Source organism: Tinamus guttatus, unplaced genomic scaffold, assembly GCF_059628265.1.
Source record: "Tinamus guttatus ecotype Peru unplaced genomic scaffold, ASM5962826v1 Tinamus_guttatus_pri_ptg000806l, whole genome shotgun sequence".
NCBI lineage: Eukaryota > Metazoa > Chordata > Aves > Tinamiformes > Tinamidae > Tinamus > Tinamus guttatus.
The window spans coordinates 384,982-411,833 of NW_028289340.1; positions in this window are offsets into that span (position 1 = coordinate 384,982).

Consider the following 26,852-nt stretch of genomic DNA (forward strand, 5'->3'; position numbering starts at 1 on the left):
CCAATAAGTCCCATCATGTGGGTAACTGGGGGACAGGGCTGTGTCCCTACAGCCTAGGAACATCCAGTGTTCACTGTACCCTTCTCCTGCCTGTCTCTTGTTACCCTCCTCCTCCTTTCTGTGCCTCAGTCATGTCAGCAAAGCGTAACATGACTTAGCAGGCTGGTGGAGTGGGTAACAAGGACACCAGAAAGGGACATAGAAGAGCTTCCCCTGCCCGCTGTATCCAGCACCCCCGGCCATTACAGGACTGGAGTCACAGGAACAATACTTGCATTCCCCAGGTTATCTCTTGCTCTTTTTACTTGTCCCACTCTTTCAGTCCTTATATTTGGCATGGTGGATGCAGTATTTTAGTGACATAGATATGTCTAATCATCTGTTTGGAGTGTCGGAGGAACTCACACTCCAGTTTTATATAAAGTCTAACATGGGCAAAGTGGTTGTTCTCTTCTTGAATCTTCATGGAGGTGCAATTGGTTAAGAAAAATAGAATTTTGAACATTTTAACATCAGGAAAGAGAGGCAAGTTTCTTGGGCTAGATAACTTAACCTGAAGTAATATAAATCTTCGGAAATATACCTCTTCCAGCACCTTTAGGGGCTAAGTTATGCATTCCCAGATCCCTTCAGCATTCCCCACTCTCTCTGTTCACTAGGAAGTGCCCCATCCAGTGTTGTAAATGTCACTCCACCTGGAGCTGGCCACCCGACCTTCCACAGTGTAGCACTGTGAGTTTCAGCATCTAAATCTCTTTTCGAAACTAGTCCATAGTCTCTCAGATTTTAACTCACCTCCTTTGAAATGGCTACCTTCCTTCGTGAGGGATGCTTGGGATCTTTCACTCTGATTTATTTCCACAGAAGTGGAAATAAAGTTGCTTCTTAGATTTTAAGAAGCAACTTTTTAAGAGGTAAAAGCAACTTTGCTGCAAAAAAAATCATGATTCACTCATGATATTGGTGAATTCTCTCCTCCCACTTGCCTCTTTCACTAGAAAAAAATAGGAACCAGTTGGAAAGAGTTGGATGTCTTTTTGTGAGAAGGCATTTGGAAGCTTCCTGCCAGTGGGAAGAGAAAGCTGAGACTGAAAAAGTGTGCTGCCTTTCTCACCTCCCCTGTAATATGCAAGACTGGATTCATGTTGCCACCTACCAGTGCAGTTTGGTTCTGATATAGTTTACAGATTTCCATTTTGGTAATCCTACAAGCCCTCTGCTCTTGTCTGGGCAAGCTTCAAGCACAGTGAAAACATCACTAACACAAAAATCATTAAAATTGTCATCAAATTTCAAAGCATCCCTGTGTTTGCCAGTCAGGAGCCATACTGCTTTTCCATCCTCTCCAAGAGTCCCTTGTACTGTTTTCTTCTTCCTAAGAAAAAAATGCAATCCTGTGCAGATCTATGACTTCTTGCAGATTATATGACCAGGTCTTCATTTGTGTTTGGGACACGAGCTTAAGCTACTTAAATTTAGAACCAGACCCCTCTACTTACAATAAATTTAGCTGAATGAAACAGCAGTTATTAGCATCCATCATCTCATTGGGGAAGTTCTTTGTCACCAAAATGAATAGAACTTGAAAATAGTTTTGAAATTTCAAGGTTCATGTCAAATCTTGTTAATTTCTATCAATTAACTTGGGTCCCTGTTAGCACTAGTTCCAGTTGATAAATTACTGCAGCTTTGGAACTATAGCAAAATCTGTACCTATCTTTTATTTTCAAATGATTTGAATTAATTAGTCTTCTAGAGGTTATATAACAATACTCCAATGATTTTTACATGGCTCCTGTTGGGCAATTGGATGGCACATCTGACTTTCAGAGCTACTGAACTAATTCAGATTAGTTGTATCCGTATTTAGTTAGTCACCATAGTCAGCTAAGATATATGAAAAAAAACACTGGCACATCACACATACACGCAGGAGAGAGAATATAGAAAGCAGCTGAAAATATGAGATGCCTATTGCTCATATGCACTGTAGATATGAAGATTATTATGAATAGCATTATGTACATTTATTACCCCTACTAAGTTTAGTATCATTATTTCCTGAACTTTTTTTAGAATAAACATGAGGAAAAATTTAAATGAATTCTCTTAGAAGTCAGTTTTGGTGGTAGCTACTGTTCAAAAATGTAGCAGGGAATTTTTCTCCAACATAAAGACAAGGAATCAAACAATTCATAGAAAGTAAGTCATACATTTTCCTACATTTCATATAGGCACTCTCTACAGAGTCAATTCTTAAAATATTAAATATGACAAAGTAAGCTAAATCTAGCAAATATGTATCTTTACAAATATTTACTTTTACAATCTATGAAACAAATATACATTATACTCTCTCTAGATCTTCTTTAACAGTTTGCAGCTGTATAATTCAATTAGATAAGACTTGATCATAAATTTGGATGTCTGAGTATTTAATAGACAAATTATTTCATTGGAAACTATTTTGCTAGAGTTGTTTTGCTAACATATTTTTAACATCCTGAGAGAAAGAAAGTAAAAGTCTGAATTTCGAAAGTCTTGATTTTGAAACCAGAATATGCTTAAAATACTTTAATGACTTTTTAAAGACATGTGATTATATTTTGAAGTGAAAAACAAAGAGCATCAGGAGCAAGTTGCAATATTCCATAACTCTCTACACAAGTATTTTTATCCATATTGCAGCCTTGCTTTTTCTGACATATTGTGTTTACGTTTTTCCAGTTACAGAAAACAAAGAAGACAAGAAAGGAAACATGGAGATACCTGGCTAATTTTTATTTCATGCCTAATCAGAGTCTCCTGTAAGCAGGAACTCTGTCCTCTGACTTAAGTTTGCATTTATATTTCTACATAAATCTGCTAGATAATTACATATGTCTCTGTATTGCAAGATAGTAGGTGCTCTATGTGAGATAGTTTTCTGAGTGTTGAGTGGGAGATGAGAAGAGGTTTGGACTATGTTGCACTATGATGAGAAACTGAGCAAGAACTGTTTATTTGCATATTTACAGCTCTGATTTAGTTCAAAAAGAGAGAAAAGTAAAGTGGGTGGGGAGGGATTTCTGCAAATATTTAGCCCACCTGAGAGGACAGAATCTATGTATCCTTTATAAGTACTGAAAATACTTAAAAAGAGAGGCAAAAATACTCTTTGCTTAGTGTCTTCTCATACATGCCCTTCCATGAGTTTTAATAGAGGATCCAAGTGGTTTAATAAAAATATTTTTGTCCAGCTGAAAAGATGAAGCACTTTGGCAAGAACTGAGAGAGAGGTGGGGGTAAGAAGAGGGGAACACTGGCTAGGAAACATTTTCTCTTCTCTACTCTCCTAGTCTTTGACATCAAAGCAGAAATTACAATTTGAATAAGACGAAAATACATTCTTGATGTTCTGGTATCCCTGTCCAGAATGGCTGGCAGTTCTGAGACAAGCATTGCAGGGACCCAACCGTCCAAGGCTTCGTGAGGCTGACACAGGGACCAGGTGCAAGCAGGTTGGAAGGCTTCTTAGGGAAATAATACTTTCTTGTTCAGTCACGAAGGGGGAAATTGTTGCTAACAAGCTAACAGTTGTTGTTCTATTTAAACTTTTCTGGAAAATCATCTTTTTCTGACACCTATTCCCTATGCTACATCTAAACAACACTTGAGCAGGCAACACGCCATCCAATAAGTTAAACAAAACAGTTGTAAGTGCGGGCAGCTTTTGGATGATTCATTTCTATGACACATTTGCAATGAGTGGAGCGTTTTCTAGAGGTGCAAAGATTTCTGTTTAATTTGTTCAATGAGCATTAATATAAGCCTGAAAGCAAAACTCCTGTTAAAAGCTTGTTCAGTAAGCTGCCGCACAAAGCCTGGTAAAAAGCTTGTATGAAATTTTATTGGGAGTTTTAGGCACAGTCTGCTGTAAGTTAGGTCCAGGGCATCAACAGGGAATGTGAGGTATGGTCTGAATCATTGTCAAGGTTGAAGTGAAAGTGGCAGCTTCCACCCACTTTGGTGATAAGAGTGCATGGCATGTTGGATCAGACAGCAGGTCCTAATTAAGGCAGAGTAACACCCACCCTTCATCTATTACAGAAGGAAGCATTGCTGGCTCCAGTCTATTTCCCATTCTCACTTTAGGAGTTCTGGGAAAGAGATGGTGACTGTCTTTTACAGAGTACTCATGCAAGCCTATTTATTTTCTAATAAATTCTGTACCTGTTTTTGTTTGTCCTCACGTTTCTCACTCAAAAATCCCTTAAGAACATTTTTCCTGGCTCAACCAGTTTGCAGACCTCCATTTACTAGCTTCATTTAACCTTCAAAAAGACAATAGTGAGAAGAAGTTCAGTAAAAAGAAAAAAAAAATACCTGCAGCATTTGTTTTCTGAAAGTAAACCTCCCATCAGGCCACCTTTCATCTTTAAATTCTGTGTGATCTGCTAACATTTTCAATTTTTCAAGACAAGTTAAGTTCTTACTAAATTATATCTCCATCAAGCAGTCACCATATATTTGTCTAATTATTACAATTATCAACTTTAATACAATGAAATTATTTTAGAAGATCTATTAAAAAAGAAATGAGCAAAAATAAAACTTGACATAAAAAACCCTTTCTCAAAAGAAAACAACAATAATCTGCAAAAACTAGCAAGAAGGTGGCCAAAGAACCAATACTCAAAGCATGAACAGTTCACAACAAGTCATTTTTTTTTCATCAAATGAAAGAGGTAAAATGGTCTCAGAGAATAAAATACAGTATAATTGGGAGTAACTGTGCAATATAGGCATTGCTAAAATATTCCTGAATTACAGGAAATTCTAAAGCATTTTTATTACATCCTTTTTGGTCTTGATTCTGCACAAATCCAGAATTAATAGGAAACCTGTTCTTTAACCTAAACCAGCAATTTACAAAGGAGTTTTAAAATCAATCAAAATTAAATTCTAATATTCTTTTTCAATAGTCTGTGATAAAGAGTTTGCTTTTTCAGCGTTAATGGTAGGGCTGCATAGATCTCATATAAATTGTTTTAATTGAAATTCTGAACATGAGAATAAGACTAGAGTGTAATTTTTCGCACTACATGAAGCTATTAAAAGTTCCAAAGCTGTACTTCAAACTACAGTGAGTGTGAGAAAATACCAAACCTCTCCTACTATTTGGAATTTCATATGGCCTCAGAGAGGACTTCCCTCTATTTTTTCTCTGTCTTTTCTTGCTTTTTCAAAATTGAGTGGTAAGACTCCATACTGAGTGGAGAACAAAATGTGAGCAACAAAAGCAGGCAAACTATTAGCATTTTTGGATGCCATATTGACTTAAGAAGGCATTAAGGGGGCATGATTCTACAAATGAAAATGTATAACTTAATTTAGAAAAGCAACAGGAATTTATACATTCTCCATTTCAGTTGAACTGAATGCCTTCCTTAAAAAATATGCTTTATGCAGAGAAAATTGATATTGACAGAAAATGTGGATATGCACCTTTTTTTATGGAGTCAGTGACACGATACGCAAATCTAGTGGCATGAAGACTAGCAAAGAAGGAGGGGAGGAAGAGTAGCTCCTGCTCGGACAATAGAGGGAGAAATCAGAGCCATGAATAAAACTCCTTAGGTGTCTGTGGAAAGGCAGAGGAGCTGTCTCAAATAAGGTAACGGTGAGTACCATACACTTGATGTGTATGTAGGCTTTGTAACATGCTGATGCATTTCTGTTGAAAACTACTACATTTGAAAATCAGAGTGATAACTGAGTGGAGGCAAAGAACACTGCAAAGCTTATGCACTAACCAAATGCTTGCATCTGCAGCACTGGGGTTGACACAGATATGCCAAAAGAGACTTTCAGCTTTCCAAAATGGTCTGTCTTCCTTCTGTGGTGTGTACACTGTATCCCCAAGCAGGATTTGAAAAGCAGAATTCCCCAGGGCAGCTGCACAACACCACCGGGTGAGTGCCAATTGCAGCAGTGCACAGTGTCAGCAGGAGCTCCTGCGCTGCAGACAGAAGCAGCTTTAGCACGTGAGCCCCAGTGTGACCTTGCTCAGCTAAATAAAACAGGGCCTGGAGCAAGCTGGTGCCCAGGCTCATCAGTCACCCATTGCGCTTAACTGAGGGCATGGTGGTCACAGGCATAGCTCAAGAATGGCCCTCGCATCATTTCAGGGTCTTTAGAATAAAAAAATATATACACACATGCACCTAAAAAATAGCATTTATATCTTTGGATCAGAGTATCATACAGGAGCACTGCATGCACTCAGGGCTGCAGATGCAGTCTGTGTTCTGTAGTCCAAGGCCACCTCTGGCTCTGTTTCATGTAGGAGAATAAGTCCAGCCTTTGAGACCTGGCACAAACAGGATAAGTGATGCAGAGAGGAAGGGCAATGACAAGCTCTCTTCGTTGTCCATAAAAGAGGACAGCTCAAGGGCTGCTACTGAAGTAGTCTAGACAGTGGGAGCTCTGTGCTTTCTGACATCTCCACAAATGGATGCATTACTCTCTTCCACACCTCTGCTGAAGCTCCATTTATTTAAATGCATTTGTTTAACTCATTACCTGATTGCAGAAAAGACTTATTCATTGCTGGGAGTCACTTAATTTTCTGTTGGGACCCTATAAAGTCCCCTAAGAACTGAGTGCAGACTTTGTTGCTCACACATTCCTGGCAGATGACTTACACAGCCTACTTTTGTCTGCCCTTAAATGAGAATAAGGTATAAGATTTATATGCTGAGTGTTAATAAGCTAGTTAATAAAATAGATACTTTTATTTCCCGAGCATTATGAAATTTCTCAGTTAAAGGCAGAAAAGAAGGCAGCATCAAGTTTAATTTTCTGCCCATTTTAACTTGAAAAGATATGGAAAATAGTACGAATAATTCAAGCATGAGCTTACCTGTAGAAAATGGTTAGTGAGAAATTTGTGCTAAGGTTTGAAAATGTTCTTATTTTGAAGGCCATAGTTGGATTATAGGATTTATCAGAGATAGCATGTTAAATTCTAATAGAAAGATATATAAGAGGATATGGGAAAATGGGGATCATCAAGAACTCCTGGTAACTAGAAGTTAGGAAGTGGTAATTTAATGTAATCGCCTATCAGCTCTGGATATGAGCTGATCTAGGGAAATTAGTTTGTTGATCATATGCTATTTTCCACTTATGCACACTGAAATGTATCAGACCTTCTGCATACTCAGTGTTATTGATAACCTCTGCCCAACAGACACCCAAGACTGAAATAATGAAGACTTGTGGATTACGATGGAAATACATTAGCAGAGACATGCAGTCAAATTTACACAGATGCTGCCAGCAGTATGGTTGTCTCACTCTCCCAGGAGATTCATATGTGCATATTATATAAAATGAAAGTGGTTGGTATAGCATGCCAGATATTTCTCATCTCAGTTGCAGAACGCCAGAAATGAAAAACATAAAGAACATGGAGCAGATACCTACAGAAGGTTTTTTTTTTTTTTTTTTTTTGATAATGGTTTTTTAAGTGTGTATGTGTACAGTAATCTTTCACATTCCAGCGCTCCTCCCTAGCAGGAGCAGTGTGCACTCACTGGACAAATGGCATACTATACATCAAATGGTATACTATACATTTTGAATTTTTATCGTGTCATAATTATATGTAAATATATTTTACTAAATACTTTATGCAAGGGTTGGGATATAAGCAGAGAGGATTAAATATGAGAGAAAATTTAGTTCTAGAATTACACATTTAGCTCATATCAGATATCAACATGCATTAAGAGAATCAGAGAAACACTCTCACATAGCCACACTTTACACTCTCACGTAGCCACCCTACATATGCATTAAGATGTCTCAGGAATGGATTAGCAGCATGAAAAAATGTTAATTAAAATTAATTAATATTAGCATTAAACATTTGATTTGTGTCTAGTTATGAGGCAGCAAGTTGCAACATTTGTGAAATCAGCCCTGCTCTCTCTTCCTCCGAGCAGCCAAAGAAGAATTTAAGAATTTTCAGCATCAGAAGGAGAAAAAGAAGCACACTTTCTGCCACTGCCTGGCAGCCTGTGCCACTCTAGCACCTCTGGATCTCATCACGGTGCATCATGTGCAAACACGAAGCAAAGAAAGGTCTCTGCTCCAAGAACTTTGGAACAAAGGAGGGCTTAGAAGCTGTGCAGAAGCTTGGGAGCACCATGCTACAACACAGGTTAGGTGACACAAGCAACCACCTGCATATAGATGAATGCTGAGACTTAAAAAACTCAGGTGGCAAGTGTGACATCTCAGTTTTCAAATGCTTATTTTAAACAGTTTTTAAGTGCCCTGTTTCAGGAGGTGGTGATCTATCATCTTCTAAACTGTGGGTCCCACTGAAGGCATTCAAAATTGTGACACTGGAGTATTTAGTATAGTGTATCCCTTATAAACCCATATCTTATTGCCTAGAGACTGGAAAGCATTAATCTTGAAAAGCAATTCTTGAATTATAATGCTTTAAAAAATTACAGAAAAGTGTAGTCTGATTTAAAGCAAGTAAGTTCAACTCCATTCCAGTGATTTTATCTTTTAAGAGAAATATATTTGTTACTGAAAACTTCTTACGGCTAACTGATATTTGCTTCCATTCACTGGTGATTTAATAGCCCTATTAATAGCCTTAACAGTGAGTGAGTATGAAAATTGGCCTAAAACCACGGCAAAAATTTCAATCTTCATACAGTTATTAAACCATGGCATGAGTCTTCTCAATGTAAGGGTGTCCCGATCCAGTGTCGGGGGAGGTTTCGATACGATCCCAAGAGGGAGATTAAGACACAAACGGGGTCAAATGCCATTCAACCTTGTTGGCTTTATTCTCTTACAACCTTGTTAGCTTTATTCTCATAAGCGCAATAGGGCAGAGAGAAGAAGAAGGGAAAAAGAAAGAAAGATAAGCAAGCAAGCAGGAGAGATGCAACAAGATTATAGTTACCACCATCACCAGTTCGGCTAAATGTCATTGGCTCCACTTTGATGCAGGTACAGGTGCCTCCGTGCCTCGGTGCAGGTGATGTTCAGGGAAACAAGCCTTGCATCTCAGTGCAGGTGATGTTCTGCACACACCTAATGGGGGGGAATACGTGCTCCTTTTATACCCCCCTTCTCAAACAGTCTTCCTACTTTCTTGAAGTTTTCTGGTACATGTTGTTTGTGTCATACGCGCAGTGTGATTTGATGTTCCTCTTCACCCGATTGGAATGCGAGCTGCTCTGGTGGGCACTGCTGAGTCAGGTCTCGAGCTGATCTTCCCAGGGACAGCGTGCGGAGGCCAAGTAGATAGCTGATATTATAGTCTTCCCAGAGACAAGATACCAGAGTTAAGTGTAAATGGGGAGAGATAATGTCCTTTTTTGACATCTTGAGCTGGTTTTCTCAGAGACAAGATACCGGTGCATTGTTCAGGTAGGTGGTGTGTCAACAATGTCGAGACAAACACAATCCACAACAGTCTCTTACATAGCGTCAAGAAGAGGCTTTATTCTAAAAAGAAAAAAAAAAGTCAGCAGAAAAAAAAAAACATTAGCAGAAATAATCAGCATTGCTTTTCTTTTGGAAATCAGTCTACTTTTGTTTACATACTTCAGTGCTAATGATATTAAACTACCCTGGAATTTCTGGAAGGGCCTTTGGATACATGTTTCGTGTTTAGGCTCTAGCATTAAATGGCAGATGTTATTTGACTAATACATGTGCTTTTTTGCAGTGATTGGACTAATTGCATCCAAGCTACAACAAACTACAGTCAAAATGATACTTACAGTCTTAGTTTTACTTCTTCACCAACTCAGGGAGGCAGGGAAGAAGTGTTTTGGAGAGCAGGAGCAGTAGCATTTCGAAGACAAATTGTGTATCCTTTGAAATGCAAGAAAGTTAGAAGATATTCTTTCAAGACTCAGTTTTGTTCTCAGTCTTAGATCTCTTTTAAAATTTACAAAGGAGATGGGAGCCTGCTGTAGCATAAAAGTAGGGAAGAACAAGGCTAAGGACTTTCTTGATGTGTGTTGCTGTGCAGTCTACGGGTGGGGCATCAGAGTCAAGGCTCCTGTCCCACATTGCCTACAGCAACAGTCAACTCTACAGGCATGTACAAGTGGAGGAATAACTCCTGGGCAAAGATGACAAAGCGGTAATGACTGATGTCTCTCTTTTTTTTTCACATGCCTCCCTCTGAGACAACAAGTGTTTCCTCCCATTGTAACTTTTTTGTTGTTGTTTTTGTTTTGATAACTACTGAGTTATGAGACTAGAGCAGGAGATAAGCTGAAAGAATTGATCTGAACGATGCTTTGGCTTAGAGACACCAAAGGAAGGGAATAAGCAGCGAACTAAACATTTCTGAGTTACAGTGACTTAACCATTTGTGCCAGTCAACCGAGTCCATGCCTATGTTCTCCTAGCAGTCCCAAGACAAAAACATGGTCTCCAAAACCTGTTTAATTGAGTCATGTGCTAATATATTTTACCCATTAATGAGGCAGCTTAGGACCATTCACACCACATCAGCTCAGCTCTCATCTTAACAAAGTACTATCAAAATCTGCCTGCATTTCACTGTGCGTGTACACACAGGCACTCTGGGATGATAGTAACCTATCAGTTTTGAGACTGGCTATGATTTGAATTCAGATCTGAAACTAGCTGAGGGAGTCTCAGGAATCAACAATGAGATCTTTCCTATCCCAACTGCATTTCTCACTCAATTTGAAGTGTGAGAAATAAAGGAGATTTAAGCTCTTCCTCAGTGAGGTTCAATGCCTTTGCTGGCAGACAACTGAAGACGATTTAATTTAAGAGAGTTTGTTTTTAAGGTCTGTAACTCTCAAATTAGTGTGCCTTCTGTCTAGGATGCTTTGGGAATCCCACCAATATATCAGGAAACAAAGTACAACTCTTTTTTTTTGCTACAGACAGTGAGAGGAGTCTCTGTCTGCAATAGAACCAGAAATCCAGATCTTTCAGATCCCTGATACATGCTCTGATACTTTTAATACTACTATTTTCACTATTTCCACTAACAGAGATCTGAGTTTCAAATCCTGATTAGTCTACTAGGTAAAAATGAACAAAATAGTTCAACCCATATTCCCAGCCGCAGAGATCTAAGAAATTCTTTAGCTGAACAGATGAACAAAGTTTCAGATACAGAGCTCTACAACCCAAAAGAATAGTTACCTGATGCTTTTTTATCAATCACTTGGCTCCCTTTTTTCTTTTTTTTCTTTAAAATTAGGACTTTTCATTATAAACAAAGAAAGAAAGTGTTTGTAAGTAAGTCTAGAATTCAGGCACACCACTTGAATTGTGAAAGTCACTTTTTTTTTCAATTTAAACAAAGTATCTATGGTGAGACAAAGGTGCTGATCAGAGGCAAAGGGCTATATAAGCTGTATGAATTGCTGACCCTTGGTTCTTATACCAACAATCAGAGAATGATTACAGCATAGAGGATGGAATAACTAATGTGATAAAATCAGATCAGATATTCACCAGTAACCACAGTATATTTAAGTGTTGATGGGAATTCTGTTTTAGTTGAGTAAATGCATGGTCATAGACATTAGTTAGGAAAGGTAATTGAAAAGGTTATATCTGCTTTTCAGATATATCTGAAAAAATCTTTCAAAAAATATATCTTTCAAAAATATCTGCTTTTCAATTTTCAACTTTATATTAAGTTCTGCCTCTGCAGAATTATAAAAAGAAGCTCTCTTATATTGAGGAGGTTGCTGTGACCAGTCATTTTATATATAAGATATAGTTCGCTTAATGATTAAATATTTCTATTAGGCTTACCAATTTAAGAAGCATGCATGCCAAAGCATTAATATTCATTTTGAACTTGAAGTCACTGTGATAAAATGTCAAAAAATATCATCCAAAGCGGAAATATTATTAAGTATCTCTCAAGATAACAAATTGCTTATTGAACAAAACAAAGTTTTTGTAATAATAATGCTACTGCTTCAGTGGCCAGCAATTAACGTAGTCCGGTAGGTATAATAAAGATCTCTATATATTGTGTACAAATTGCTATTGTTGCAAATAGATGGTGCAACAAATAGAGAAGAATTATTCTTTTAATAGTATGTCCCTGGTCCCTTGAGATTTAGGAAACTTAATTGTTCTGTATGGTCTGGAAAATAAACTTAGAAGTACTAATGCATTGCACTCATTTAATTATTCTGCTACCCTTGTATTAGTGTAATCCATCAACACACCTTTTTCTCCCTCAAGTTAATAGCCTTGTCCAGGTAGGGACTTTAATATGCATGCTTTTTGTCCTGGAAATTTGTTTTAACAAGAAAAAGATTTTAATGATCCTGAACTCATCAGCACAAACACAAAAAAAGGAAAGAAGATTAGGGGAGTGTATTAGGACACTGAAAATTAACTTTTGTACTCTGCGTGCATTAACCATCATTTGAAAAAGTGGAAAAAAGGTTATGAAGATGCTTCTGATGGAAATCAAAGAACATCATAGAAAAACAGTGTGAAGAACTGGAGGAAAAAAGAAGTAATACAGAATATCATTACAGTGATTCAGGATAATCACTGAAGGCATTTTTTAAAAGCATATTATGTTGTGGCCAAGTAAATTTAGCTGCAATTTTTCACACAATATTAGGTATAGATATCACCCTGATGGGGCAGCACAGACAAGCATCCAGAGAGCTAATTGACATTATTTATGTCTGCAATTAAATGAATTGAAATGGTACCTACCATGAGGGTAAAAGGAAAGGCCAGTTTAGCAGCCAAACTCTAAAAGCCAGATTTCCTCTTGAAGTCAGTAGAAACATGACCCAAGCGACAATGACATATTTTTGCCCCCAAGTTAGAGGAAAAGTTTGGCATCTATTTTTGGTTAATATGCCTCAGGGAGCAATTTTTGGGAAGATAAAATGTGTACAGACCATGTGCATGAATATAAGCAAAAAGACCAGGGAATGCCTTCTCACCATAGCTGCAAGGGAGGAAGCTTGCAACCACTGTAACCTCTAAGTGTGAAGTAGGAGCAGGAGGATGATATAGATATCCTGATCCCCAAGCCCCTACTTAGCCCTTGTATGTTTCTAGATGCATTCTCCTAGTTGGAAATGGGAGGTCTCTCTGTGGTCCAAACTCAAAGCACAATAGTGTTCCTTGCTTTGTTGTTGCTGTTGTTAGGGTTTGTTTGTTTGTTTGTTTTGTTATTTATTTATTTATTTATTTATTTTTAATCAGGCCATCACAATTCAAATACTTTTACCAGTTTTATCCTGTTAAAATTCTATCCTGCATTTATTTTAGGACTCACTAAAAATTCCCATCTGCTATGAAGTTTGCTATTATTGATAACTCAGGAATGAGTTTCACACATCCTCTTCCAAGCACAGTCAGGACTACTGCCTGATTTAAGGGACCCTTACAGAACAGTACACTTACTTACACTCAAAAGTACCATTCTGCTATGATGTAAGTAAAATGAATCTTGAATCTATTTTTCTCACCATACTTTTCCTCTCTCCCTTTTAAATACACTTATTCCCTTCTGCTTTTCAGGAACCTACTTTATGCAGCTCTGGAAGAGCTCATATTCTCCAAATACAGTATTTTTTTATATATATATAATGCAGAGCATAATTATAGTTATAACTCATCACCTAGTACTGGGTTCTGCTATTCTTTACCACAGTGAGCAATGTCCCTAGTATACCAGGAAGAAAGGTACTTTCTTTGATGGCTGTGTAAGTCACAATCTATCATGAACAAGGTCTAGTAAGTGAGCAGGCTATTTTCTCTTCTAGTTATTTTATTTTAAGAGGCCTTGGGGTTTGCCAGGGCCATGGATCTTCATTATTACCAAAAAGGAAAGAAACATCAAATATTTTAAAAAATGAAATTGTGGCCTCCCAAAGTCTGAATTAGTCACAAAATCTTGCAGTTCTAGGAAGTATTTTGTCAACTCTCTCTTTCTGTCTCTCTCAGGCAATATGCTCTACTTAGCATCTCGACACTTCCCAAAGCTGAATGGATTGCTGATTAGTACTGCATGACTTTTATCTCTCATTTCACTTCCATGTCTAGCGTTGGCATTGCTCCACCTCCTCCCCATTGCAATCAACACCCCCACAAAAAATATTCTGACTGAAGCCGTAAGGCGGCAATCTCATTCTTAGTGAGCTGCAGCATCTCCTTATGGTTCTTGGAGAATGTCAAATTTTCTGCTAGGCCTAAGTCTGGATAGAACCATGAGAGTGGGATTTTTCAAATAGTCTTGCCTTCAGGAAAAGCTGAAATAGCCAGAAACTCAGCAACAGAACTTCACATGGAGCAGAAGGAAGCTTTAACAAGCTTGTGCACTGAAAGAAGTTTGCAGGTGTTTTCAAGAACTCAGCAAAGCAAGCTTTCAGATAAATATAAATATATTCATTGTTCAAAGGCTGTAAAATGGAAAAGGCTTGTTCAGAGTATGTGAGCAAAGTTAGGAGTTATGTATCTGTTTGTATCAGCTTATGAAAATCCCTTTTTCAGGTGTTTTTCACAAAGAACACTGACTAAACTTGAGTTCCTTCATTGGAAACCTAGGTTAGTAGCTGTTGTTTGGCTTCAAAAAAAATATTTTTTACAGATAAGAAAGAGGGATAAGAAAATAAACAAGACATGTTAAGTTAAGGGCTGAATTGTACTAACAAACACAGCACCTCACTACCCCAGACTGTGGGGACTTGTCTCACTTTTGACAGGACACTACCCCAACCTCGAATTCACCAATGAGACATTACTTACACTTCAGTTCTTCTAAAAGAAATCTGTTTAGACTGTAGGTCATTTCCTCTTGAGTTCTGTCTTGTCACTGGACAGTATATTCCAGTTATGTTTTACTTTAACAAAATATAATTTATGATCCACATACACTGCTGACTACTCAAATTTTATTTATCATTGCTGCTAGGCCCCTGTTTCACCTGTCACATCATTTTTTTTACAAAAAATCGGCCCCTTTTTGAGCAGAAGTCAATCAGGATATTAGCATTGTTTATTAAGTGATCCAAAGATGAGCTATAGCAAAGTAAAAACTTGCTAGCAGTTTGCTATCCCTTTAATGCTTAAAATATTGCCTTGAAAAAACTAAAATGACTAAGAGATGTTAAAATTATAAGCTCAGGGAAAGCAAGAAGCAATCAGTTTTGCACATGCCTTTTCATAACCCAAGCAATTTAATTTACATATTCACTTATGACTGTACTGGATCATAAATGCCTTTCTACGTGTGGGGTACTTTATTCAATTAGTTAAACATTGACTCTCTTGCACATTTCATCATTTCTATATTTATGGCACCATTAAGATCACAGGGAGTTTATAAATCTCTTACAAAAAGCCCTGCTGTAAGAACCAAACCTCACAAATATCCTTTTCAAACAAATCTGTTTTGAAGGTGACACCTTATTACTTTTGTACTTTTACATCAAATTAACAAAGAAAAGAATCTTCTGGGTCCAAACAAATCATTATACTGTGGCCTTACTTCCCTTTCTGATATACAGATTATTCCTTCCCTTAGCTGTGCAGGGCTAATCCTTTTCATTTCCTGTTCTGCACTAGCAGAGTCATAGTTTGCACTATGCCAGTGCAACTATGCCAGTTTGCACTGGCATATTTAAGTCTTCTAGAACCAGAAAATGGTCAAGAGGTTCATCGGGCACTAGAGACACACCTCTCCAAGGTCCAGAGCTCAAATAATACAAAGATAACATTAAAAAAAAAAAAAAAAAAAAAAAAAGACAGTCTTGGCCTCTTTTCTGAAAATGTGACGTAGTTGTGAAGAAAAATCTTTTGGTGCCTAACCACAGTAGTGGAAAAAATATGCCTTACAGACACTCATTTATCCTCAGACTTTAACAGAAAGCATTTGTCATATGTTGCTTTTTCATATAAATATAGATTAATTCAGGTCAGAAGGGACCTCCAAAGGTCATCCAATCCAAGCCAATTTCCTACTCAAAGTAGACCCAACTCTGAGCTCAGACCAGGCCTTTTGCATTTGAATCTTGAAAACCTCCAATAACAAAGACAGAGATTGCTCTCTGAGCAACTGGCTCCATTCATTGCCCTCATGATGAGAAGTTTTCTCCATATACTCCGTCCGAACTTTTCTTTCATCCTCTCACCACAGTGAAGAGCACTCTTGATATCCATTTAATCACTGGCAGTCTGCTGTCAAGTCCTCCTGAAACCATCTCTTCTCCAGGCTGAACAAGTCCAGCTTCCTCAGCCTCTCCTCACAAGGCAAGCATTTTAGCTTTGATAAGTCTGGTGGCCTTTGCTGAACCTGCTTAGCTTTACTGATGTCTCTCCTGTACTCGTGAGGTCCAGTACTGGAGCCCAAATAAGTTCTAATGAGGGATGAGAATAATCCATTCCCTTGATCAACAGGCTGTGCCACTGTTCAGACATGTTGCTCTTGGTCCTCTTTGCTGCCAGGACACACCAGCAGCACATATTCAGCTCACTAATTACTAGGACCCTCAAGGCCTTGCTGGATAAACCACTCCCCAGACAGTTAGTCCCCATTTTGCTTCCTTCCAAAGTGAAAGACTTGGCATTTGTCCTTCTGGGTTTCATAAAGTCACTGTCAGCCCATTTACTCCACAGCTTCTGAAGGGCAGCCCTGCCCTTTAGCATATCAGCTAGCCCCTCAGCTTTGCCTGACCTGAAAACTTCATCACTCTGTCACCTGCTCCATGTCATTGATAAAGATGTCAAACAGACCAGGTCTCAGTATAGACCCCTGTGGTTCTACATCTTTTACAGGCCTCCAGGTACAGTATTAACTGCTACCATTAGCTACTACCACATTAGCCAATCATCCAGCCAATGTTATAGCCATGAAGTTGTCCACCTATCCAGACTCTAACACCTTAGTTTGGATAGAAGAGAATTCTGGGAGACAATGCTGAAAACCCTGATAAAATCAAGGGAAATGACATTCATTAAAATATCCAGTCATTTTCTTGTAAATAGAAGACAATCAAGGTGGCCAGGTATGATTCATCACTGAACTACCTTATCTCTGATACACCACTACTTCTCTTCCTGACAGTACCTCATCTGTCCAGATAAGTTCACAGAAAGATGTCAAATTTGGCCTCTCAGAAACATGAGGTAAAATGAGAAGAAAGCTTTAATTTGGAAGTAGTCTTTCATTTTTCAAAGTGAAAAACAGAAAAAATATGGTTTACAATTAAATATATATATATAATTTAGTGGAAAGAATCACAGTCAAATTCAGACTTTCAATCCAAAAGCAACAGTGGGGACATTTGTTAAGGCCAAATAGTACTTCTATTTTCATTTTAAATGGAAAGTTTAATATTAGAGTTGCAACGCTACAAAAATATTTTGAAAAAAAAAAAACATTAAATCCTTTTATCAAGTAATTTCTCATAATTTCACCTTCCTGCCTTTTCGATATACCATGGCAACTTCTTTTTATTTTATTTTTTTTTACCAACTTGGTGTCCCCAGTACATATAACATACTGCTCATTTCAATAGGCTTTTCTCAGAATATAATGTTTCCAGTGGAATAACTAACGCCTACAGGTAAGGCTTGAGTCAGTAATGCAGTCCTTCTGAGTATAAAATAGACAAAGGAGCTTTGATACAAGTTAGGAAATACTAATCAAGCCCCATGAATCAAGCATTAAACACCACCATTACTTTTAAACATATCAATACAAAGCATAAAATTACTAGTTTACAGGACTCAAGCAATGACTGCATGACTTTGGAGGAGGTTTCGTTATGAGAGATTAGGAGGAGGAAATGCATTTGTTGAAACTAAAATATGCCACGAAGATAACCACTTTTTAAAAAAATCACAAACTTTTATCTTTGCCAGAGTAAATCTCAAGTCAAAGGTGTACTGTGAAATTTATAATCAATCAGAGGCAAATCTTCATTAAAAAAAGACAAAAACTAGCCCACAGTATGCTTCAGATTTGTTGCCAGCTCTTTTTTTTTTTTTTTTTTTTTTTTCTACTGCAGGGAAAGTCACACATGTCCTTAGGGGAGAATTCAAAATTTTCTCTGATGTTGTTGGGCTGAGAAGAAAAATGAATATTGAGAAACTATGTTCCTAAGCTCTGGAAATGCCATGTAGCCTTGAAAAATATGGTTTGCATTTATAAGTGTTCTCACGTGGACAGATCCCCTCGTCTGAACCCTACAAAAACAGAACAGCTCTTGCCACCAGAGACTGCCATTTCAAGAAATGCTGTAATGTGATGCAAGGCATCAGAATCTTTGACTGAACATACAGAAGTTTTGAGAGTTCAGTTTCCTGTATGTATTTTGGTTTGGCAACTTATACAGTCTAAAAGCTTTAGTGGCTAGCAAGAAATTAATCAGAAATTTGATTCTATGAGGTTACTTTTCAATATATTTTTTGTAGTTTTGCTTCATATGGAATTAGATAAAAACCATTTTCTGCCCCATTTTCTAGCAACTACCATTCTTAGCAGCTGCATTGCTAGAACCTGCTTACTAAAATCAGGCTCGTGAGAACTGCACTGCTAACATGATTAAGAAATCAAGAAGTTGACAGTATTGTGAGCAATTGCAGAATGTTCCAAGGCTCTCACCCTTTGAGACAAATCAGACTGCAGGCTAAAATGCTTGCAGGCAATATGGAAGAAGTTTAAAGACACCATATTAAAGACTCATATCTCTAATCTAGCACTCTGAAAAGATTCTGAAAGATCTTTAGACCTCATGGTTAAGCAGAAGAATAAAAGAAGCTAGCAGAAGCAAAACATTATTCTTTTTTTTTTAAAAAAAAAAGTCCTTAAGGGAAGAAATAGAGAAGATCGCCAATTTTGAAAAGTTAAATGTAAATTAATCAATTAATCAGCATGCCTCATTACAATTTCACATCTATTCCTACAAAGAAAGATAGAATCTAGTCAGAGATATATGAATTGGGCCAATGAATGACCAAAGGGGGAGGGAAAGGAAAGGAAAAGGAGGGAGGAGGGGAGGGGGAAAAAGAGGAAAGGAAGGAGAAAGGGAGGGGGAGGAAAGGAGGGAGGAAAGGCAGAAGGAAGAAAGGAAAGAAAAGATAGGACATTACAGAAAAGCAATATAATTTGACTGATATTTGCTAGAAAGAAAATTGGGGAGATCTTTCTTTTTCTCTTGTGGACATGAAAAGTAGTCTCAAGCTGAAGTATGAGGAGATCTTGAAATAAATCAAGACATCAAGCAAAAATGAACTGCATGGACAAGACTATTCCAAGGGAGTTCAGATGTCAGACTGCTGAAGTGCTAACTGTGCAGTGAAAGCAGTATCAAAGGGTTGAAGGTGACACCATCAGAATTTAAAAGGAGCTTCTAGAGGGACTTTTGAGTCTAGTAGTAGTAAAAATTGTGCAAGTATCAAAGAACAGAATGTGGACACTTGGGTAAATGAGGTATGAAGTGATAATGATTGTGGGCAGCTACCAAGAGGATCCCCACCCTTTATTGAATGCAGTGGGGAACACTGTCACCAAGAAGGAGAATAAGTTTGAGGTACTTAATGCCTTCTTTGCCTTCTTTGCCTCAGTCTTTAACACCCATATAAGTTATCACAGAATCACAGAATGCTTAAGGTTGGAAGGGACCTCTAGAGATCACCTAGTCCAACCCTCCTGCTCAAGCAGGGACACCCAGACCATGTGGCACAGGGTGGCATCCAGGCAGGTTTGGAAGATCTCCAGAGAAGGAGACTCCACAGCCTCTCTGGGCAGCCTGTTTCAGGGCTCTGTCACCCTCACAGGAAAGAAGTTCTTCCTCATATGGAGGTGGAACTTCCTATGTTTCAACTTAAATCCATTACCCCTCATCCTGTCACTGGCCACCATGGAGAAGAGCCCAGCCCCATCCTCCTCACAATCACCCCTCAGGTACTAGAACATGTTGATCAAATCTCTTCTCAGTCTTCTTTTCTCCAGACTAAACAGGCCCAGCTCACTTAGTCTTTCCTCATATGACAAATGCTGCAGTCCCTTATTCATCTTTGTCACTCTCCACTAGACCCTCTCTAGAAGCTCCACGTCCCTCTTGTACTGGGGAGCCCAGAACTGCACACAATACTGCAGGTGCGGCCTCAACAGAGCTGAGTAGAGGGGCAGGATCCCCTCCCTTGACCTGATGGCAACGCTCCTCCTGACACAGGCCAGGATCCCATTGGCCTTCTTGGGCACAGGGGCACATTGCTGACTCATGGTTAACTTGTGAACCGGGAATCCCAAATCCCTCTCCACAGAGCTGCTTTCCAGCAGGTCAACCCCTAGTCTGTACTGGTGTCTGGGGTTATTCCTCCCCAGATGCAGGACCCTGTACTTGTCCTTGTTCAACCTCATGAGGTTCCTCTCTGCCCAACTCTCCATCCTGCCTAGGTCTCTCTGAATGGTAGCACAGCCCTCGGGAGCGTCGGCCACTCCTCCCAGTTTGATGTCATCTGCAAACTTGCTGAGGGTGCACTCTGTGCCTTTGTCCAAGTCTTTGATGAACAAGTTGAAGAGCACCAGTGTCAGGGATTTCACAGACCAGCTGCAATCCCTGACACACCAGGGCCAGTACTGACCCCTGCGGGACACCACTGGCCACAGGCCTCCAACCAGACTCGGCCCCATTTATTACCACCCTCTGGGCTCTGCCATCCAGACAGTTCTCAATCCACCTCCCTGTCCACTTGGCCAGTCCACACTTCTGGAGCTTTCCTATGAGGATGTTATGGGAGAATGTGTCGAAAGCTTTGCTGAAGTCAAGGTAGACAACATCCATGGCTCTCCCATCATCCATCCAGCCAGTAACCTCATCGTAGAAAGCTATCAATCAGGTTTATCAGACATGACTTCCCTTGGTGAATCCATGCTGACTACTTCTGATCACCTTCTTTTCCTTGACATACCTAGAGATGGTCTCTAGGATCAGCTGCTCTATCACCTTTCCAGGGGCAGAAGTGAGGCTGATCGGCCTGTAGTTTCCTGGGTCCTCCCTCTTGCCCTTTTTGAAGACTGGAGTGACGTTGGCTTTCTTCCAGTCCTCTGGTACCACCCCTGCTCTCCATGACCTCTTGAAGGTGATGGAGAGCAGCTGAGCAATGACCCCCACCTGTTCCCTCAGCACTCTTGGGTGCATCCCATCTGGGCTCACAGATTTATGGGTGTCCATTTTGCCTAAATAATCCCTAACCCAATCCTCCTCGACCAGTGGAAAGTCCTCCTCTCTCTTGGTTATCTCTCTTGTCTCTGGGCTCGATACATGGGGACTAGCCTTAGCAGGAAAGACTGAGGTAAAGAAGGCATTTAGTAACTCTGCCTTGTCTGCATCTTCTGTCACCAAGGCACCCTCCCCATTCAACAGCAGACTAACATTTTCCTTAGTCTTCCCCTTGCTGATGATTGTAGAAGCCCCAAGGATATCCTCAAAGATAACTCTGGGGATAACTAAAAGATAACTTCCAGCCCCTCTGAGCTGGAAGACACCTATGAAGAGCAGAAGAAACCTCCCATAATTAGGAGGAAACAGTCAGTGACCTGCCACCCGACTTGGACCTCCACAAGTCTACGGGACCAGATGAGATCCATCCAAGAATTCTGAGAGAGCTGGTGGAAGTGCTTGCCAGGCCACTGTCCATCATCTATAAGCAGATCTGGCCAACAGGGGAGGTCCCAGACAAGTTGCCATTGTGATACCCATCTACCAGAAGGGTCAGATGGAGGATACGGGGAACTACAGGCTTGCCAGCCTCAGTATTGTGGCCTCAGTATTGTGGAAAGTTATGGAGCATGTCATCTTCAGGGTGATCACACAGCAAGTGTGTGTCAATCAGGGGATCAGGTCCAGCCAACATGAGTTCCTAAAAGGCAGGTCCTGCCTGACCTCCTGCTCTCCTTCTACGACTAGGTGACCCACCTAGTGGCTGCAGGAAAGGCTGCGGCTGTAGCCTATTTAGACTTCAGTAAGGCCTTTGACACAGTTTCCCACTGCCTTCTCCTGGAAAAGCTGGCAGCTCATGGCTTAGACAGGTGGACTCTTTGCTGGGAAAAAAAATGGCTGGATGGCCAGCTCCAGAGAGTGGTGGTAAATGGAATTAAATCCAGCTGGTGACTGGTCACGAGCAGTGTTCCTCATAGGTCAGTGTTGGTGCCTGTTTAATATCTTTATTAGTGATCTGGATGAGGTGATTGAGTGCACTCCCAGCAAGTTTGCAGATGACACCAAGCTAGGAGAAATAGTTGATCTTGAGGATAAGAAGGCTTTATAGAGGGATCTGAACAGTCTGGAGTGATGGGCTAAGGCCAACCATATGAGATTTAACAAGGCCGAGGCCTTGTTCCTTGTTCCAAGGCCAAGGTCCTGCATTTTAGTCACAACAAGCCTATGCAACACTACAGGCTTGGGGCAGAGTGGCTAAAAAACTGAATGGTAGAAAAGGATCTGAGAGTGTTGGTCAACAGATGTCTGAACATGAGCCAGCAGTTTGCCCAGGTGGCCAAGAAGGCCAGTGGCATCCTGGCTTGTATCAGGAATAATGTAGCCAGCAGGACTAGTGAAATGATCATCCCCCTGTACTCGGTGCTGGTGAGGCCGCACCTTGAATACTGTGTTCAGTTTTGGGCCCCTCACTACAACAAAGATGATGAGGTGCTGGAACGTATCCAAAGAAGGGCAACGAAGCTGGTGAATGGGGCTGGAGCACAAACCTTATGAGGAGCGGTGAAGAGACCTGGGGTTATTCGGTCTGGAGAAGAGGAAGCTCAGGGGAGACCTTGCAGCTTTATACAGCTACCTGAAAGGAGGTTTCAGTGAGGTGGGGGGAAGTCTCTTCTCCAAAATAACTATTGATAGGGCAAGAGGAAATGGCCTCAATTTGTAGTAGGGGAAGTTCAGTTAGATCTTAGGAAAAATTTATACACAGAAAGGGTGATGTAGCATTGGAACAGTCTGTCCAGGGAAGTGGTAGAGTCACCATCCCTGGCAGTGAAGGGAAACGTGAAGATGAGGCACTCAGAGACATGGTTTAACAGGCATGGTGTTGATGGGTTTATAGATGAACTTGATGATCTTGAAGGTCTTTTCTAACCATAATGATTCTAAGATTCTAAGGCACATTTCCTGCCTTCTGGCACTGATTCTAAGGAGCGTGAGTATTCTCAGCATTATCTTCTAATAGTGTTTGCTAAAACTAGTTTATAGCAATAGTAGCAAGGAGAGGTGTGCTGCTGATAAGGTTAACTTTCTTTCATTAAGATTTAAATTTGTCAAGTGGTAATAGAAAATACCTTCCTCAAGAAAAAGAACCTTTCTCTCAGTCATATTGTCAGCAGGGAGCAACCGTGTAGCCAGATTCCGTTCATACAGAAATTAGGCATACAAAACCCAGCCACAGCTATAATTATCCTTCAGAAGACAGAAGAATAAGCTACATATATTAAACACAAAGAAAGAAACAGAATGTTTAAATGTTTCTTTTGAATTACCTGTCATTAACATACATAAAGAGTAATTCCCACTTGAAACTCTCTTGTGAAAGGAGTTAGTAGCAATAACAGATTTCCTTAATTATCTTGGTGTTTTTACTGATCTGTTCCCGCTTTGGAGCATTCCAAGAGGGCATGCAGAAGACTCATATTTTCTGAAGCAATCACCCCATTGTGAGGAGACTAATTAGCAGGTTGTCTTCAAGACTAGAATGGTAAAGGTGTGGGAAGAGGTCTGAAGGTACTGTTCTGTTTAGAAAATAACAGATAAGCCTTGGGTTACACATAATGAGAAACAGCAAATTTTCAAAGCCAAATACAAGCTGAGAATAACGGCTTTGAGATTAAATAGATAATGTTAATTCAGCCACCTAAGGGAAAAGATAGCTGCGAAGTGCAGGGCGGGGATGGGATGGGGGAGAAAATTAGCAGGGAAAGGTAAGAAGGAGATTATATTCTACAGACACAGATTATTTATCACCCGTGGTGAATGGAGGGGCTGTCTGGAGCACAGAGGAAGGCTGTAATGTGTCTTAAAATGAATATCGCTCTCCAGACTGGAATTTTTGTATCAGGTACAGTAAATCTTTCCCATGCTTCTGGAACTGTTTTACAACTCTCCCTCGAGGATCAGAAAGTGGAGTAATAGTTATGTAAAAATGGTAAACTCCCTGTCTGTATATTTTATCAGTTCCCTGTATAAATTCATTCTGATGAACAGCAACCACATAATTTTCCCCATAGATCTTGCAGGAGCATTTGGCAAATAACTGGTGTCTATTATGTTATGGGATGTGTGTGTTACACCATCCATAGGATTTTGATGGATTTGTTATAGACAAGATTATAGCTGGAGGTAATAGAACTTTACCTGTCATCTTCAAGACTTCGCTAAGCAGTGTCTCTTCCTCCCCAAACAAATGTGGCAGAAAAGTACGATGCTGCTTTTTCCATTCATCTGTTCACCCAAGACCTCTGTTAGAAGGCAAATAGTGGCCTAAATCATCCCTCTGTCTCACTCAGTACTGCCATTTTTTTTTTTTTGTCAAAATCTCTCAGCTGATCAGAATACTTACTAAATTATGATTACTGAATAAGTCCCTTCATTTCTTTAGAACATTGTCGTAGTAAAAATGATGTTGACACCACTTAGGTATTTCCCTAGACCAAGTATCATGACTTAGGTGATATATAGCGACTGCTTTGGACAAAACATTTTTGTAGTGCAGAGTTGGAGATAATCACAGATGATCATCTGTATACATAAGAATTTGAGCACAGACTCAAAAGTTTTAATTTTGGAAAGCTTTCTGCCCTCTTTTATAACACGAAGGCTCTTACAACGAAAATAAGAGTTTCTAGCTCTTGTGGATTTGCAGTGAGTCTTGAAAAAAGTATTTATTTTATGCAAAGTCCCTGCCCTGAAGTCACATGATTCCATAGCAACCTCTGCTTTTATTCAATAAAAAATAAGTTTCTAGTCTTCATTGTAGAAATAAAAAAAAGCTTGAAAAATGTACCAGATGATAAATAAAAAGAACCTAACCTGGTCGAAAACACTCATGACTTTATATTGAATAATAAGTCCTTGATCCACAACACAGTATTGATATTACTGGTAAATGCATTTTTCTCATTTAATGAAAATTTTCAACAATGACAACAAAAATACCAATATAAGTAGAAAAGAAGAATACACTTAGCAACATTTATCACAGTGCTCTTATAACAATCAGTGCTCTTTCTACTACATTAAATTCCTTAAGTGCCCTGGAAAAAAAAAAGAAAAGAAAAGATGCTTTAGGGACATATCCAAAAAACCATACTTACCTTGGTCTTACTATTCACTCCATATACAAACTACAGTCTTTTCACAATGGCTTGGCCAGAAATGAAATGCCTACATAAACCATGGCAATATAATGCCCTTCTACACACCCTAGGTCTTAACACAGTTTCAACATTCAAATTCCATTAAATTTCATTACATGTCATATAGAAATGCATAATATGCAAGATGGAAGTACATCAGATGTGCAATTCCTGGATTAGACTGTACCAATAAAACATTTTGCCTTTAATTTGACTTAAGCAAAGATTTAAAAACAAAATGCTGAAATGCTTTTGCATAAGAAATATGTCAGCTTTTTCACCTTTCTACATGCCCTATGACCAAATAGATACCTACAAGAACTTTAGACAAATGCTATGGGTTTTGGCAAAAGCATAACACCACACTGTTGAATTATTCAGAGATGCAAAATCTCGCTCAGCTATAGACTGGGCAGTAAAAAACTCCAAGCACCAAATCAGTATTTTTTCCATCTATTCCAAATTTAAATGGTAAGTGATGTATTGTTAGCATTTCTTATTTCAGATCTATTCATGAAATAAAGTGACTTGTTTGTCAAACTTGCTACTTTGCCTTACTGTAGCATTATATAGCACAATATCAGGAAAATAAAACGAAACAAATAAAACACATAATTCAGATGGCCCAAGAAACTGGAACAAAACATGTATAGTTTGTCTGAATGTCCCTTTTGATAAACTTCAAAATTTGAGGGAAATTTTATACTTTGAGTAAATTGAAAAGGGAGACTGAGACAATGACTAGATCAACCCTTTGTTCAGAAAAAGCTCTGAGACTTACTATAAATCCAAATTTCTCTGTTTTCATACTGCCAAGTGAACAAAAGGGGACATATACTATGCTTAGAGATGCTCTGTAGGTACCTTTTTTTTGCAGTAGTACAAGCAGGCAATGGGTATGACAAAGATGCCCTTGCTGGGGAAGGATCTCTGGGGACTGTTAAGATAGATAGAAAAAAGAGTGAAAATACAAGGAGGTTATGACTTGAGAAGGAAAGAAGCATGTAGAGACCTGAGTTATGTGGGGAGTTTTAACAGTGATGAGAAATGGAAAAGAAGCACATGGAGAGCTAGAAGATGCAGCTTGTGAGGTTTACCAATTCTCTCAGTCTCCAGTAGCTGTGAAGCATGGGGTGTTAAAATACAAAGGTAAAATTCTGGTGATTGTATCAGGTTAGCAGTATCACCAATACAACCATATCACTGATTCAGCAGCTCTAGCTTCTGTTGGACAGTGGATTTTGATGGTCATTTGTTCAAGCATTCTGCGTTTTTCACTTCTTCGTATTGATCAGTCATGGTTGAGAACGCAGAAATCAAAAGTTAGCTGTTCTGGTTTAACTAATTAAAAAGTTGCGAACCTCTTGGTGATTGCATTCGTTTTTGATTTAACAACAGCTGGAGAAAGTTTATGTATCAGAAG